Source organism: Fundulus heteroclitus, chromosome 12, assembly GCF_011125445.2.
Source record: "Fundulus heteroclitus isolate FHET01 chromosome 12, MU-UCD_Fhet_4.1, whole genome shotgun sequence".
NCBI classification, from domain to species: Eukaryota; Metazoa; Chordata; class Actinopteri; order Cyprinodontiformes; family Fundulidae; genus Fundulus; species Fundulus heteroclitus.
The window spans coordinates 48982938-48996634 of NC_046372.1; the positions used below are offsets into that span (position 1 = coordinate 48982938).

The window sequence follows — 13697 nt, forward strand, 5'->3', positions numbered from 1 at the left end:
AAAAATTGAAGAATTTGAAAAATTTGAAAGAATTTAAAAAATTTGAAGAAATTTAAAAAATTTGAAAAATTTGAAGAAATTTGTAAAATTTGAAGAATTAAAAAAATTGAAGAATTTGAAAAAATTGAAGAATTTGAAAAAATTTGAAAAAATTGAAGGAATTTGAAAAAATTTGAAAAAATTGAAGGAATTTGAAAAATTTGAAAAAATTGAAGAATTTGAAAATTTTTGAAAATTGGAAAAATTTGAAGGAATTTGAAAAATTTGAAGGAAATTGAAAAAAATTGAACTATTTGAAGAAATTTCAAGAGTTTGACGAATTTGAAGAAATTTTAAGAATTTGAAAATTTTGAAGAAATTTGAAGAATTTGAAGAAATTTTAAAAATTTTAAAAATTTGAAGAATTTGAAAAATTTGACGTAGGCCAAATTTCTTGTGGAGCTTTCTCTCTAAAGGAAGTACAGACTCTGTGAAGCAGAAGTTTGTACGAGCTTCCTAGAGCTACTTCCGGTTAGCAACATGCTAACCATTAGCCGCTAACAAGGTTGTGTTCAGTATCACTGGGGCATTGTACTCTGTCAGTTTGGTCCAAATCCTGTACTGGGAAGTGCCTCAAAAAGGGATGCCAATACTTAATGTCACCAAACGTGACCAAAGTTCATGGGTCAGATCCGCCCTCTTTAGCAACTCAGCCTCACCACATCTGGGCCCAGAACTCAACATTTGACCAAAATGGTGTGAAGCGCCATTTCCCACAGGTGGGTGGTGCTATATTGGCCAATTGGGCCGTGTCTGGACATCATGCCAGGTCCTGTTGGAAGCAAAGGCCCAATAGAGAAGCATGTGAAGTCCAAAATGGGACAGAAAAGTGACACATGGCCGAAAGTCACTTGAAAATTTTAAAATGTTAAGAGGAAGTGACTGTGCGAATTTCATGTTCCTACATTAATCACAGCCACTGCAGGGGATGTTGAAAGTTGCCATTCTATCCGAATGGAGCATCTCCCTCTGGCCCTCAGAGTTCCGTCGTCATGGAAACTCACTGACACAGCTGCAGCGGCCAGTCTACCGAAGTGCAGAGACTTTGTGTCAGACTCTGTCTCATTGAAATAGAATGGAATACTTTGCCTCAAACAACGCTCCATATCTCCTGTTCCGTAAATGGTAGAGACGTAATTTTTTCTGCCTTTAGTTCGTAACGGATAGGAGAACAAGAAAAACTATCGTTTTTTGCTGAAAAAGGTTTAATAAAGGCGTAAAAAATTATGATATAAAAGGGATTGTTAGCGAATTTTCGCTAAAAATCGCTCTAGCTGAAAAAGTATAAGAGATATCAAAATAATTCTTTCACTCTGAGTATCAGCAGGCTTTTGAGGACTATGGAGCTCATTTTTAGGTTTGTACAAAAATCGGTGTAGGCACAGCGACGATGTAAAAAAGTGGATGATGTGGAAGAATGAAGCTCCAAAGCGTTTTAAGGATTTTGCACATTCGCTACTCCCGAACAAATTGTTCCTGCGGAAAAACCGTAACAGTTATCCACAAAATTCCTTTTTTATGAGTGCCAGAAGGGTCGGGACATTCATGTGTGAAAGTCTCATGCCTGTACATAAAACGGTTTAGGAGTAGCGACGATGTAGAAAAGTGCCTCATTTGGGAGGATGGAAGTCTGATCTGTTTTAGCATTTTCCCAAAACGCTACTCCCGAACAAATTGTTCCTGCGGCAAAACCGTAACATTTATCGACAAAATTCCTTTGTTGTGAGCGCCAGAAGGGTCTGGACATGAATGTGTGAAAGTCTCACGCCTGTACATGAAACGGTTTAGGAGTAGCAATGATGCGAAAACATGTGATGTTTTTGATTTTCAGACGTCATTTTTGAAAACCGCTCCATAGGAAATGAATGGGGAAGGTTTCGGGTTAGTGTTGCTCTGAGGTGATTTGCGAAAAATCTATAACTCCCACGCCAATGATGGTTACATTTTCCGAATCCAGACAAAAATTCCTACGTTTTGATGTATAATTTATGTGGATAGGGTGAAATTTGAGCGAGTGAGAAGAAGTTGTTCGGAGAAGAAGAATTTGTTGAATTTCTAGAGTGCGCACTCTAAACGAGGCTCCTTGACGACCATAGCAACGCATGTTATTTGCTGAATTTCTTGAAAAACCAAAATTATTCTATTTTAAAGACGTACTATACGAAAATGGTGAAAGATATAAAAAAGCTGAAACATACCATAATAGCCAAAAGATATCACTACGTTTTAAAAGTTGAATGGCGTTTATAGGTGAAAGTAGGCTGAAGCAGTAAGATGACAAAAAGCTGAAATATTTGAAGAATTTGAAGGATTTTCCATTCATTTTCAATGAGAGCAAAAAACGCACAAAAAGTTAAATATTTTAAATATTATAAAAGTTATAATTACAAAAAGACATAGCAGTAATGTCGTGAACTAGCTGAACGTTTTGATACGAAAATTGTTTAAATCGGTTGAAGTATGCAGGAGTAGTTAGATGCCGAAAAACGTACGGAATAATAATCAAGACCTGAAGGAACTTAATAAGTGAGAATGCTGTAAAGCATTCTCACTGATTAGTAATGGTAAACCTTATTTCCTCCAGACCTCTCTAAAAAAACTAAGTGTTTAAGTAAGAAAAACTTCAAGACTTCAGTTAAAGATGAAAATGGAATCACACACAGTTCTGAGAAGTGTTAATGTGATGATAAGCTGTTGTAAGGCAATTACATTTGCTTCACTTATAACTGGGGTTTTTCCCCATATTAAAAATTCAAACAATCGACACTAAAGGAAATGCTCAATGCTCAGAAGCCTATTGGTTACCGTAGGAAAAAATAAATCCTGTATGAGATGTTGCATGAAAATATGAGCAAGAAGATGAATACCCCAGAGAGAATTGGATTACTTTAAAAAAAAAAAAAAAACAGAAGCCAAGTTTATGAACTCCTCTATATGAACCCATTTCTTTAACAAAAAAACAATGTTTTCCCATTTTAGTTTGCCTGTGTATTATTAAAACATTGATCAGCAACCCCTTTAATATGGAATAGACTAGGACTGCATCAAATCAGGAACACAAGTACTCCAGTACTCTGGCTGAATATTGTGTTGAATATATCAATTATGACTGATTCACATGTTTCTTACTCTTTTCTTTATACAACCAGTGTAGTCATCTGGGGAGGAAAAGTACATTCAACAGGCCAAATCTAATCGTGGCCCACAGGGTTTGCATGCATGGAACTGGAAATCTTTCATCCTACCTACCTAAGATTGCATCAAAGCTGACCTTTGCATTTGTAATATGGCACATATAGATATTTCAAAAATACTGAGATTTGATACATTATGCTGCAATTGAATATAGTGGGATTTACGTATGAATTTTCATTATTTTGGTAGAGGGTCTCAGTGGTGTTGTGAAATCATTTACATGGAATAAATCTCTTGTGCTATTATTACAATCTGTTTTAAGTTATTTAATGTTTAATAAATAACTCTGGTTAGGTACTGTTCGATTAATATCAGCCCAAATAGCTGATGTCAAAACAGTAGTTGAAAGGAATGATTTGAGCACTGGCGTTCTTTTAACAGCAAACTCTGCACACATAGAATAAAGGAGTGACTTCTCTTCAAGTTCAAGAATTTATTAACAGAAATAAAATGAACATCCAGAGAACATCACTATATAATGCTGTTTATCTGAATTAACACTATATTTCAATCAACAAATCCCCTCTACTAGGCTGGTAAAGCCTTAATTAAAACTACCAAGTAAAATAAAGAATAAAAAGAAGGAACTATGTACATACAAAAGAGACAAAAGGACAAAAAAATTGTTGAAAACCATCATCAGAATGATTCAGTAAATCCTAGCTCACTCCAGATCTAAGTTAGAGAACCAAAGTTCATCTTTTTTTTTTTTTTGCAGCTCTAGTGGCACGTGTTTTATTGACAGTGAGCTGACAGGAAGAGGGTGGAAGACATGCGGCAAAGCGCCACGGGTCGGAATAGATCCCGGGCAGACCGCGTCGAGGACTAAAGGCCTCCTAATATGGTTTGCGCTAACGGCTCCGCCACGGGCGCGCCTCGAAGTTCATCTTACTTAAGGTGGAATGAGATCAAATTATCTTAACTAATTTAGAACAACATTTGATATGTGTCTAAACCCATTCACAATGCAAATCCTGAGTTAAACAAAACAGTAGGTGAGAAAATAACATTTTAAAGATAGATTTGCTCGGTGAAATCAATTTATTCCCTTTAGGACAATTGCCTTTATTCATGCAATTATTCCTCTCGGAAGCTAAGGGCGCTATAGCGATCGGCCCCTTGATGGGTTAATCCTAATGTTACACAAAACACCATTAAATCGATATTAATCTTCCCTATTAATGATGTACTAATGCTCTTAGCATTATTATTTTTTATGACTTGAACTTTTTTAGGTTTTAACAAAATAAAACATACAAAGTATACCATGTTGCACATTAGACTAATTGGGTATGCAAGCACTGAAAACATAGACAATATAAAACAAAACAAACCATAAAAGCCTCCCTGGTAAGGTCTATTCAGGGGTTCTGGAAAGGAGGGTCCGTCGGATAGTCGAATCTCGGATTCAGGAAGAGCAGTGTGGTTTTCGTCCTGGCCGTGGAACACTGGACCAGCTCTATACCCTCAGCAGGATTCTTGAGGGGGCATGGGAGTTTGCCCAACCAGTCTACATGTGCTTTGTGGATCTGGAGAAGGCATTCGACCGTGTCCCCCGGGGGATCTTGTGGGGGGTACTCCGGGAGTATGGAGTACCGGACCCTTTAATAAGGGCTGTCAGGTCTCTGTACGACCGGTGTCAGAGTCTGGTCCGCATTGCCGGCAGTAAGTCGGACTCGTTTCCGGTGAGAGTTGGACTCCACCAAGGTTGCCCTTTGTCACCGATTCTGTTCATAACTTTTATGGACAGAATTTCTAGGCGCAGCCAAGGTGTTGAGGGGATCCGTTTTGGTGGCCTTAGGATTGCGTCTCTGCTATTCGCGGATGACGTGGTCCTATTGGCTTCATCAGGGCGTGATCTACAGCTCTCACTGGAGCGGTTCGCAGCCGAGTGCGAAGCGGCCGGGATGAAAATCAGTGCCTCCAAATCCGAGACCATGGTCTTGAACCGGAAAAGGGTAGAGTGCCTTCTCCGGGTTGGGGAGGATGTCCTGCCCCTAGTGGAGGAGTTCAAGTATCTTGGGGTCTTGTTCACGAATGAGGGGAAGATGGAGCAGGAGATCGACAGGCGGATGGGTGCAGCGTCTGCTGTGAAGCGGGCGCTGTACCGATCCGTTGTGGTAAAGAGAGAGCTGAGCCAAAAAGCGAAGCTCTCGATTTACCGGTCGATCTACGTTCCTACCCTCATCTATGGTCACGAGCTTTGGGTCGTGACCGAAAGAACGAGATCCCGGATACAAGCGGCTGAAATGAGTTTTCTCCGTAGTGTGTCTGGGCTCTCCCTTAGAGATAGGGTGACAAGCTCAGTCATCCGGGGAGGACTCAGAGTAGAGCCGCTGCTCCTCCACGTCGAGAGGAGCCAGTTGAGGTGGCTCGGGCATCTGGTTAGGATGCCTCCTGGACGCCTCCCTGGTGAGGTGTTCCGGGCACGACCCACCGGGAGGAGGCCCAGGGGAAGACCCAGGACACGCTGGAGGGACTATGTCTCCCAGCTGGCCTGGGAACGCCTTGGGATTCCTCCTGAGGAGCTGGCCCAAGTGGCTGGGGAGAGGGACGTCTGGGCCTCCCTACTGAAGCTGCTACCCCCGCGACCCGACCCCGGATAAGCGGAAGAAGACGGACGGACGGACCATAAAAGAACAAGAACAAAAAAGATGCCAACAATACGCTTATACAAGGTTACAGCAGACATTACTGATTAAAGTTGATCTGAGCTGGAACAGTGTGAACAGAAGACCAATACACTTGAACTGTAGGACATCCCCAGAGCATATGCAAAAGTGTGCCACTATCATGCTGGCACTTCCAACAGGCATCAGAGTCTGCTAATCCCACTTTATGCAATCTAGAAGGTGTCCAGTATACGCGGTTCAGGATTTTAAATTGGACCAATCTAGACCGTAATTCTCGTGACAATTTTGTCATATTCCCAAGAATTTTATCCCACTCCTCTTCTGTGACACAGAGATTCAAATCAGTTTCCCAGGTTCTTTTAAGGGACAGCATATTGAGATCTGAGGATGACAGTAACATTTTATGATCGACTGAGGCCTCATGTCCGCGTCCAAACACATTTTTAATGTGCTCCAGAGTATCACAGCACAAGGGGGGCTTTGTGGATGAGCCAAATGTATTTAACATCAGATGTTGTAATTGAAAATATTTCCAAAAATCCTACCAGGGTAAATTAAACTCTTGTATGAGTTTTTCAAAAGATTTCAATACATTGTTGTCATATAAATCACCCAACACTTTTATACCTTGCTGATACCAGGACTTCCAAAAAAATGCCGACTTTGCTATGCAGAGTTTGGGATTATGCCAAATACCAGCAGACCGGTTTAGGTGGGGGTCAAATTTTAATTTTTTTGACATTTTCTTCCATACTCCTTTCAAGTGAGACAGAATAGGGTGTGACTGGTTAAGAAGACCAAGATTAGTTGATAGACTATAGAACGGTGTTAAGGGTAAACAAGCCATGCTCTCAAGGTGGAACCAAGGGGGTGCTTTCTCAGGGGGTAGAAACCAATGTGCTAAGTGCCTGAGAGAAAAAGCATAGTGATAATGGAGTAAATTAGGCATGCCAAGTCCACCTTTATCCACTGGTGTCTAACTTTTTCAAGTTAAGTCTGGGTTTCTTATTGCTCCAAATAAATCAATTACAAAGTTGATCAAATTGTGTAAAATAGTTCAAAGGAACATGGACAGGTAGAGCTTGTAACAAATAGTTAAGCTTGGTTGTACAGACCATTTTTATAATATTTACCTTCCCCCACATAGACAGATAAAGCTGACTCCAGCGGTCAACATCAGCTTTCATCCCACTTAATAGTAGTTCAAAATTTATTTTTTTTAAGTCTGACAACAGCGGTGGGAAGACAATACCAAGATACTTTATGCCTTTCTGAGGCCAAGAGAACATGCCAGTTGGAAAAAGGGTCTTAGGGCAGTAGCAAGTTAGAGGTAGGGCCTCCGACTTGGTCCAGTTTACTTTATAGCCAGATATATCTGAAAAAGTGTTAATTATTGTGAACAGAGAGTTAAAGGAACGCTCTGGGTCCGATACGAAAAGAAGAATGTCGTCGGCGTACAGCATAAGTTTATGACAATCACCCCCTACGCTTACACCTGGAATTGTGGGCCTCTCTGCGTATAGCAACTGCCAATGGTTCAAGGGCAAGGGCGAAGAGAAGGGGGGAAAGAGGATCCCCCTGCCTAGTGCCGCGACCTGGTTCAAATGAGGGACCTATAATACCATTTGTATATACCGAAGCCTTGGGGTGAACGTATATAAGACTAATCCAGTCAATAAAGCTTTTGCTGAAGCCAAAGCATTCCAGAGTTGTGAATAAATATTGCCATTCAACTCTGTCGAATGCCTTTTCGGTATCCAATGAGATAGCCGCCACAGGAGACTGACTATCTTGAACTGCCCACATGATGTCAATCAGTCGCCTGATGTTATCTCATGAGGAGCGCGAGTGTATAAATCCAACCTGATCCGCATGAATGAGCAAGGTTATAACTCGATTTAATCGATTGGCCAGAACTTTAGATAAAATTCTACTATCATAAGAGGTCAAACTTATGGGACTGTAGCTTTTACAATCAGAAGCATCCCTGTCTTTTTTCAAAATGAGCGTAATAATGGCCTCTGACAGCGAAGGTGGAAGCCTGCCCATTTGATAGGCTTCATTATAGGTGTTTAGGAGTAAAGGTGCCAATTCTTCAAGAAATTATTTATAAAACTCGGCTGTAAAGCCGTCTTAACCTGGAGCCTTACTTGAAGGAAGATGTTTAATAACCCCAACTCCTCAATAGTAATGGGTGAATCCAGATACTTAAGCTGATCGGCTGTGACTTTGGGAAGATTTAAAGGTAGCAAAAAATTTCCTATATCAGTCTCTGAAGCATTTGACTCTGGGCTGTACAGGTCCATATAGAAGTTACTGAATACTGTATTAATTCTCTTGGGCTCAAAAAGGAGATGTCCATTACCATCTTTAATGGCTGAAATAGTGGTCAGGGCCTCCCTCTGCTTAATATATCTTGCCAGGAGCCTACCTGCCTTATCCCCCTCTTCAAAATACTTCTGTCTCACACGAAATAAAGAAAATTCTGCTTTTTGTGACAGTATTGCATTAAATTCTTATTTTAATTTGGTCAGTTTGTTCAAGTTTGATAAAGAGGAGTTTCTTTTAAAACTAGATTCAGTGATCGCAATCTGTTGTTCAAGATCCTGGAGCTTGGCAAGGCTCTCTTTCTTTATAAAGGAAGCATACTGAATAATGTGTCCTCTTAAAAAGGCCTTCAATGCCTCCCATTCCACTCCAGCTGAAGGGGCACTGGGCACATTGGTCTCTATATACAGGTTAATTTGAGACTTAAGAGACTCTTTGAATGTTTCATCTAATAGGAGGCTGGAGTTTAGTCTCCATCTAGGGGTCCTAATGGTAGCATTGAAAGCAAACATATGGAGGTAGACAGGGCTGTGGTCTGAGAGAATTGTATTGCCAATAATACTAGATGCAACAGCCAACATCAGTGATTGAGACACCAGAAAAAAATCTATTCTCGAGAAGGTGGTGGGGAGAAGAGAAAAAGGTATAGACCCTCCCAGAAGGATTTTGCAACCGGCAAACATCTATTAGAGCACATGACTTTAGACATCCCCTTAAGAGCAGTGTGGGCCCTAGAAACCCGTACCAGTTTAGAGCTTCGGTCTAGTAGTGGGTCCATAACCTTGCTAAAATCACCCCCCAAAATAACTGGATAATCTCCCATATCAATTATTTTTTTCTCAAATTGTCCAAAAAATGTTGGATCATCAATATTCGGAGCATATACATTGGCCAAAATTATAGTATTCCCTTGAATTTCACACAGCATCAGCAACATCCTCCCAGCGTCATCTTTGCTCTGTTTGAGACATTTAAACTGTAGGTGTTTACTAATCAGCGTTGCCACCCCTCTGCTTTTGCTACTGTCACTGGCTGCACCCACAAAGCCTACCCAACCCACAGACAACCTCTGAGAATTCAGAGGTGAAAGATGTGTCTCTTGGACAAAGACTATATCACATTTTTTAGATTTTATAAAAGACAATGCTTTCCTTTTCTTAACAACATTGTTCAATTAAATTCAATTCAATTTTATTTATATAGCGCCAAATCATGAAACATGTCATCTCAAGGCACTTTACAAAGTCAAGTTCAATCATATTATACAGATTAGGTCATTGGTCAAAAATTTCCTATATAAGGAAACCAGTTGATTGCATCAAAGTCCCGACAAGAAGCATTCACTCCTGGGGAAGCGTAGAGCCACAGGGTGAGTCGTCTGCATTGTACATGGCTTTGCTGCAATCACTCATACTGAGCAAGCATGAAGCGACAGTGGGAAGAAAAACTCCCCATTAACGGGAAGGAAAACCTCCGGCAGAACCGGGCTCAGTATGAACGGTCATCTGCCTCGACCGACTGGGGGTTGCAGAAGACAGAGCAGAGACACAACAAGAGAGACAAAAAAGCACAGAAGCACACATTGATCCAGTAATCTGTTCTACATTAGATGGTAATAGCGGGTGAGCTGTCTTCTCTGGATGATGTCACAGTGTGATGGACCGAGCAGCAAGGACAGTCAGGCACTGGTATATTTTCAAAACAGGGTTCTTTTATTTAACCCAAAAAGGATAAAATGTACAAAAATGGATCCAGAAAAGAGGTCAAAGGAACAAAACTACTCAAAATAACTAATAACAGAAATAACTCAAACAAACTGACCTCCCTCAATAGGACAAAGAGGAACTTAAATAGTGGCTGAGCAGTCCACAAAAGAAACACATGGGGTAAAACATACACAAACCTAACTAAACCAAATGAAGCAAAACTCCCATTTCCCCCATAGACTGATTTGGTATGGTCCAAATCAGCTTAGCCCCTTGGCCACCTGCTGGTTCCTCAGCCAAGGGACTAGAGCAACTGAAAACTCAAACAATCATAACAAAACAGGGTAAAGCAAAATGTGCACACTAATTTTGAAATACAGTGTCATGATGATAAATAAATTCCAAATAATGAAATGGCTCTGTAAATGAAGCCCTATATGAAAAAGAAACTAAGTTACATAAATGGTATTTTTACCACATCTGTGTGGCTGTAAATGCAGCCATCACACACTCCCCCTCTTCAGAAATCTCGCTGGAACAGCGAGAGAGACAGTCCGCAGTACAGTCGTCTTTGCCGGGAATGTGGTTTACTATGAACCGGAATGGCTGGATTGCGAGGTACCACCGTGTGATCCTCCCATTTGTGTCTTTCATTTTCTCAATCCATTGAAGAGCTGTGTGGTCCGTCTGCAAAATGAACTCCCGTCCGAGCAGATAATACCTGAAGGAATCCAGGGCCCACTTAATGGCCAGTGCTTCCTTCTCCACTGTTGAATAACGCACTTCTCTTGGAAACAGCTTGCGGCTAATGAAGGCAACCGGATGGCGTTCTCCAGGTGGTCCCTGCAACAGAACTGCTCCCAATCCTCTTTGTGAGGCATCAGTCTGCAGAATAAACAGTTTATCAAACTCAGGGCTATGTAAAACTGGGCTCTTACTGAGTGATCTTTGCAGGTCCTGAAAAGCTGCCACAGCCTCCTCAGTCCACTGGATTTTGTTTGGACTCCGGGAGCCAATCAGATCCGTCAAAGCAGCGGCCCTGGCAGAGAAATTAGGAATAAAGCGGTGATAGAACCCTGCCATCCCTAAGAATGATCTTAATTGCTTTCTTGTCCCTGGCAGGGGACAGGACTCAATGGCAGCAATTTTATCCACCTGAGGCTTTATCACTCCATTTCCAATTACAAATCCAAGATATTGAGTTTCTGCTTTGGCAAACACACACTTTGATGGATTAACAGTCAAACCAGCAGACTGGAGACGCTCCAACACTTTCTCCAGATGTTGAAGATGTTCTTCCCAGGTTAAACTGAAAACAACAATGTCATCCAAGTAAGCTGCTGCAAAAGCAGACACGTCAGCTAGTACCTGATCCATCAGTCTCTGGAATGTAGCCGGGGCACCATGCAGCCCAAAAGGCATTACTGTAAACTGAAAGAGGCCCCAAGGGGTCCGGAAGGCCGTCAGGTCCCTTGAGCGCTCTGTGAGTGGTACCTGCCAGTATCCCTTACAGAGATCTATGGTGGTTAGATATTTGGCCTTGCCCAGCCGCTCAACCATGTCGTCGATGCGGGGTGTTGGATAAGAGTCAAACTGGGATATTGTATTCAGGTGCCTAAAATCTATGCAAAAACGTATGCTGCCATCCTTCTTTGGAACCAGGACCACCGGGTTGCACCACTCGCTCTTTGATGGTTCAATGATTCCCAGTGACAGCATCAAGTCAACCTCCTCCCTCAGCGAAACCAGCAGACGCTCAGGTATTCTGTAACTAATTCGTCTCACAGCAGCTCCATCTTTTAGCACAATATCATGCTTTACAATGTCAGTTCTACCAGGGTTCTGCTGGAATACTTCTGAATTACACAGATTTCTCACCTGAGTCTGCTCTACTTCAGAGAGGTGGTTGAGGTCCAGGTCTTGAGGGATGGGTGCTGGCAGATACTGCTCCTCCACTTCCTCATCCTCCTGAACATCTTGGATCAATAAGACTTCCGCCGTTTTTGGCCTCTCCACCCACTCCTTTAGCAGGTTGATGTGTAATACTCTGCTTGAGCGGGGCTGATCTGGAATGGCCACCTGGTATGTTGTCTGTCCCAGTTTCTTTTGGATCTCATATGGCCCCTGCCACTTTGCTAGCAGTTTGCTGTCATCACTTGGAAGAAGCACCAGCACTCTTTGGCCAGGACTAAAGGACCTCTGCCTGGCTGACTGATCATACCAAGCCTTCTGGTGCTGTTGTGCTTCTGCCATATGAGCTTGCGCCAGTTCTGTCATCTTTTCCAGCCACTCACGCATCTGGACAACATAAGATGCCACATTAACAGTTTTGGACTGTTCCTTGTCACCATCCCAAGTTCTCCTCAGCAGAGAAAGGGGACCCCTTACTTCATGGCTGTATAGCAGTTCAAAAGGTGAAAAACCTGTTGAGGCCTGTGGTACTTCTCTATAAGCAAAGAGAAGGTAAGGTAGCCATTGATCCCAGTCAGTGCCCGTTTCATTGACAAACTTACGCAGCATCTGCTTCAAAGTCTGGTTGAATCTCTCAGTAAGGCCATCAGTCTGAGGATGATATGGAGTGGTCTTTAAGCTTTTGATTCCAAGAAGCCGGTACACCTGTTTTAACAGACTGGACATGAAGTTAGTTCCACGATCAGTTAAAATTTCATCTGGGAACCCAACCCTCGAGAATAGCTGCACCAGACAGAAAGCAACTGCTTTAGCTTTTATGCCCCTCAAAGGAAAGACTTCAGGATATTTTGTGGCGTAGTCCGTAATAACCAACATGTAACGATTGCCTGCTTTACTTCTTTCCAGAGGGCCTACAATGTCCATTCCTAGCCGTTCAAATGGAGTGCTGATGATTGGTAAAGGCTGGAGAGGAGCTCTGGAGGGGAGTTTCAGAGAGGATTTTTGGCACTGAGGGCAGCTTTTACAAAACATGGCCACATCCGCCTGCAATCCAGGCCAGTAAAAGTATTTTTTGATGCGGGCAATGGTCTTATGTTTTCCAAGGTGACCAGCCCATGGAACGGAGTGCCCAAGAGACGGCACTATCTCCTGGACTGCTTTGGGAACCACCAGCTGCAATGCTGACCCTTGCTGACGGTAAAGAATGCCATTCTTTAGGAAAAACTCCTCCTTGTTGCTGAAATCTTGCGCAGACCTTTGTTTTCCTGCTCTCTGAAAAAGACATGCTAGCGTTGGATCATCATGTTGCATTTCAATAATGTTGTTGGGGATTTTAAAACCCAAAGGCAACTCTGGCTCAGTAGAGGATAATTTAGGAGTGTTTTGGAATTTCTCCTGCCTCTTTTGTCTACGTGACTTGCGAGATTTTCCCGGTTCTGTCTCCAAGTCTACATTATAAAAAGGCAGGGCACTAAGTGTATGTGAAAGTTCTTCTTTTCTCGTGGCTTGAGCTCTGGTTACTACAACATTACATGTCTGGCTAGAATTGAGTAAGTCGAACAACACAGGTAGATCTCGACCCAGTATAGCAGGAAATGGCAGATTCTCTGCAACGCCAATATTTAAAAGGTAACTTTGTCCTTGTACCTTAATATATACATCTGCCGTTGGATATGGCTTCTCATCCCCATGAACACAACGAACAGGGATGGTCTCAAAGACATTGACTTTATTTGGTGGCACAAAATTTCTGTGCACAAGTGTTTGGGTACTTCCTGAATCAATAAGAGCTTTCAGTGTTTTACCATTAAGCTCCACTGATGTCATTTTCAAATTGTTCTGAAACTCCACTTTAGGTTCAGTCTGTCTGGGCACAAAACACATT

General features: G+C 42.0%; 1 protein-coding gene across 7 annotated transcripts in view; it reads left to right on the plus strand.

Annotated features, from left to right (window-relative positions):
- Positions 1-13697, plus strand: part of abca2 (ATP-binding cassette, sub-family A (ABC1), member 2) — a 243795-nt gene that overhangs the window by 112742 nt on the left and 117356 nt on the right. The window lies entirely within an intron of this gene.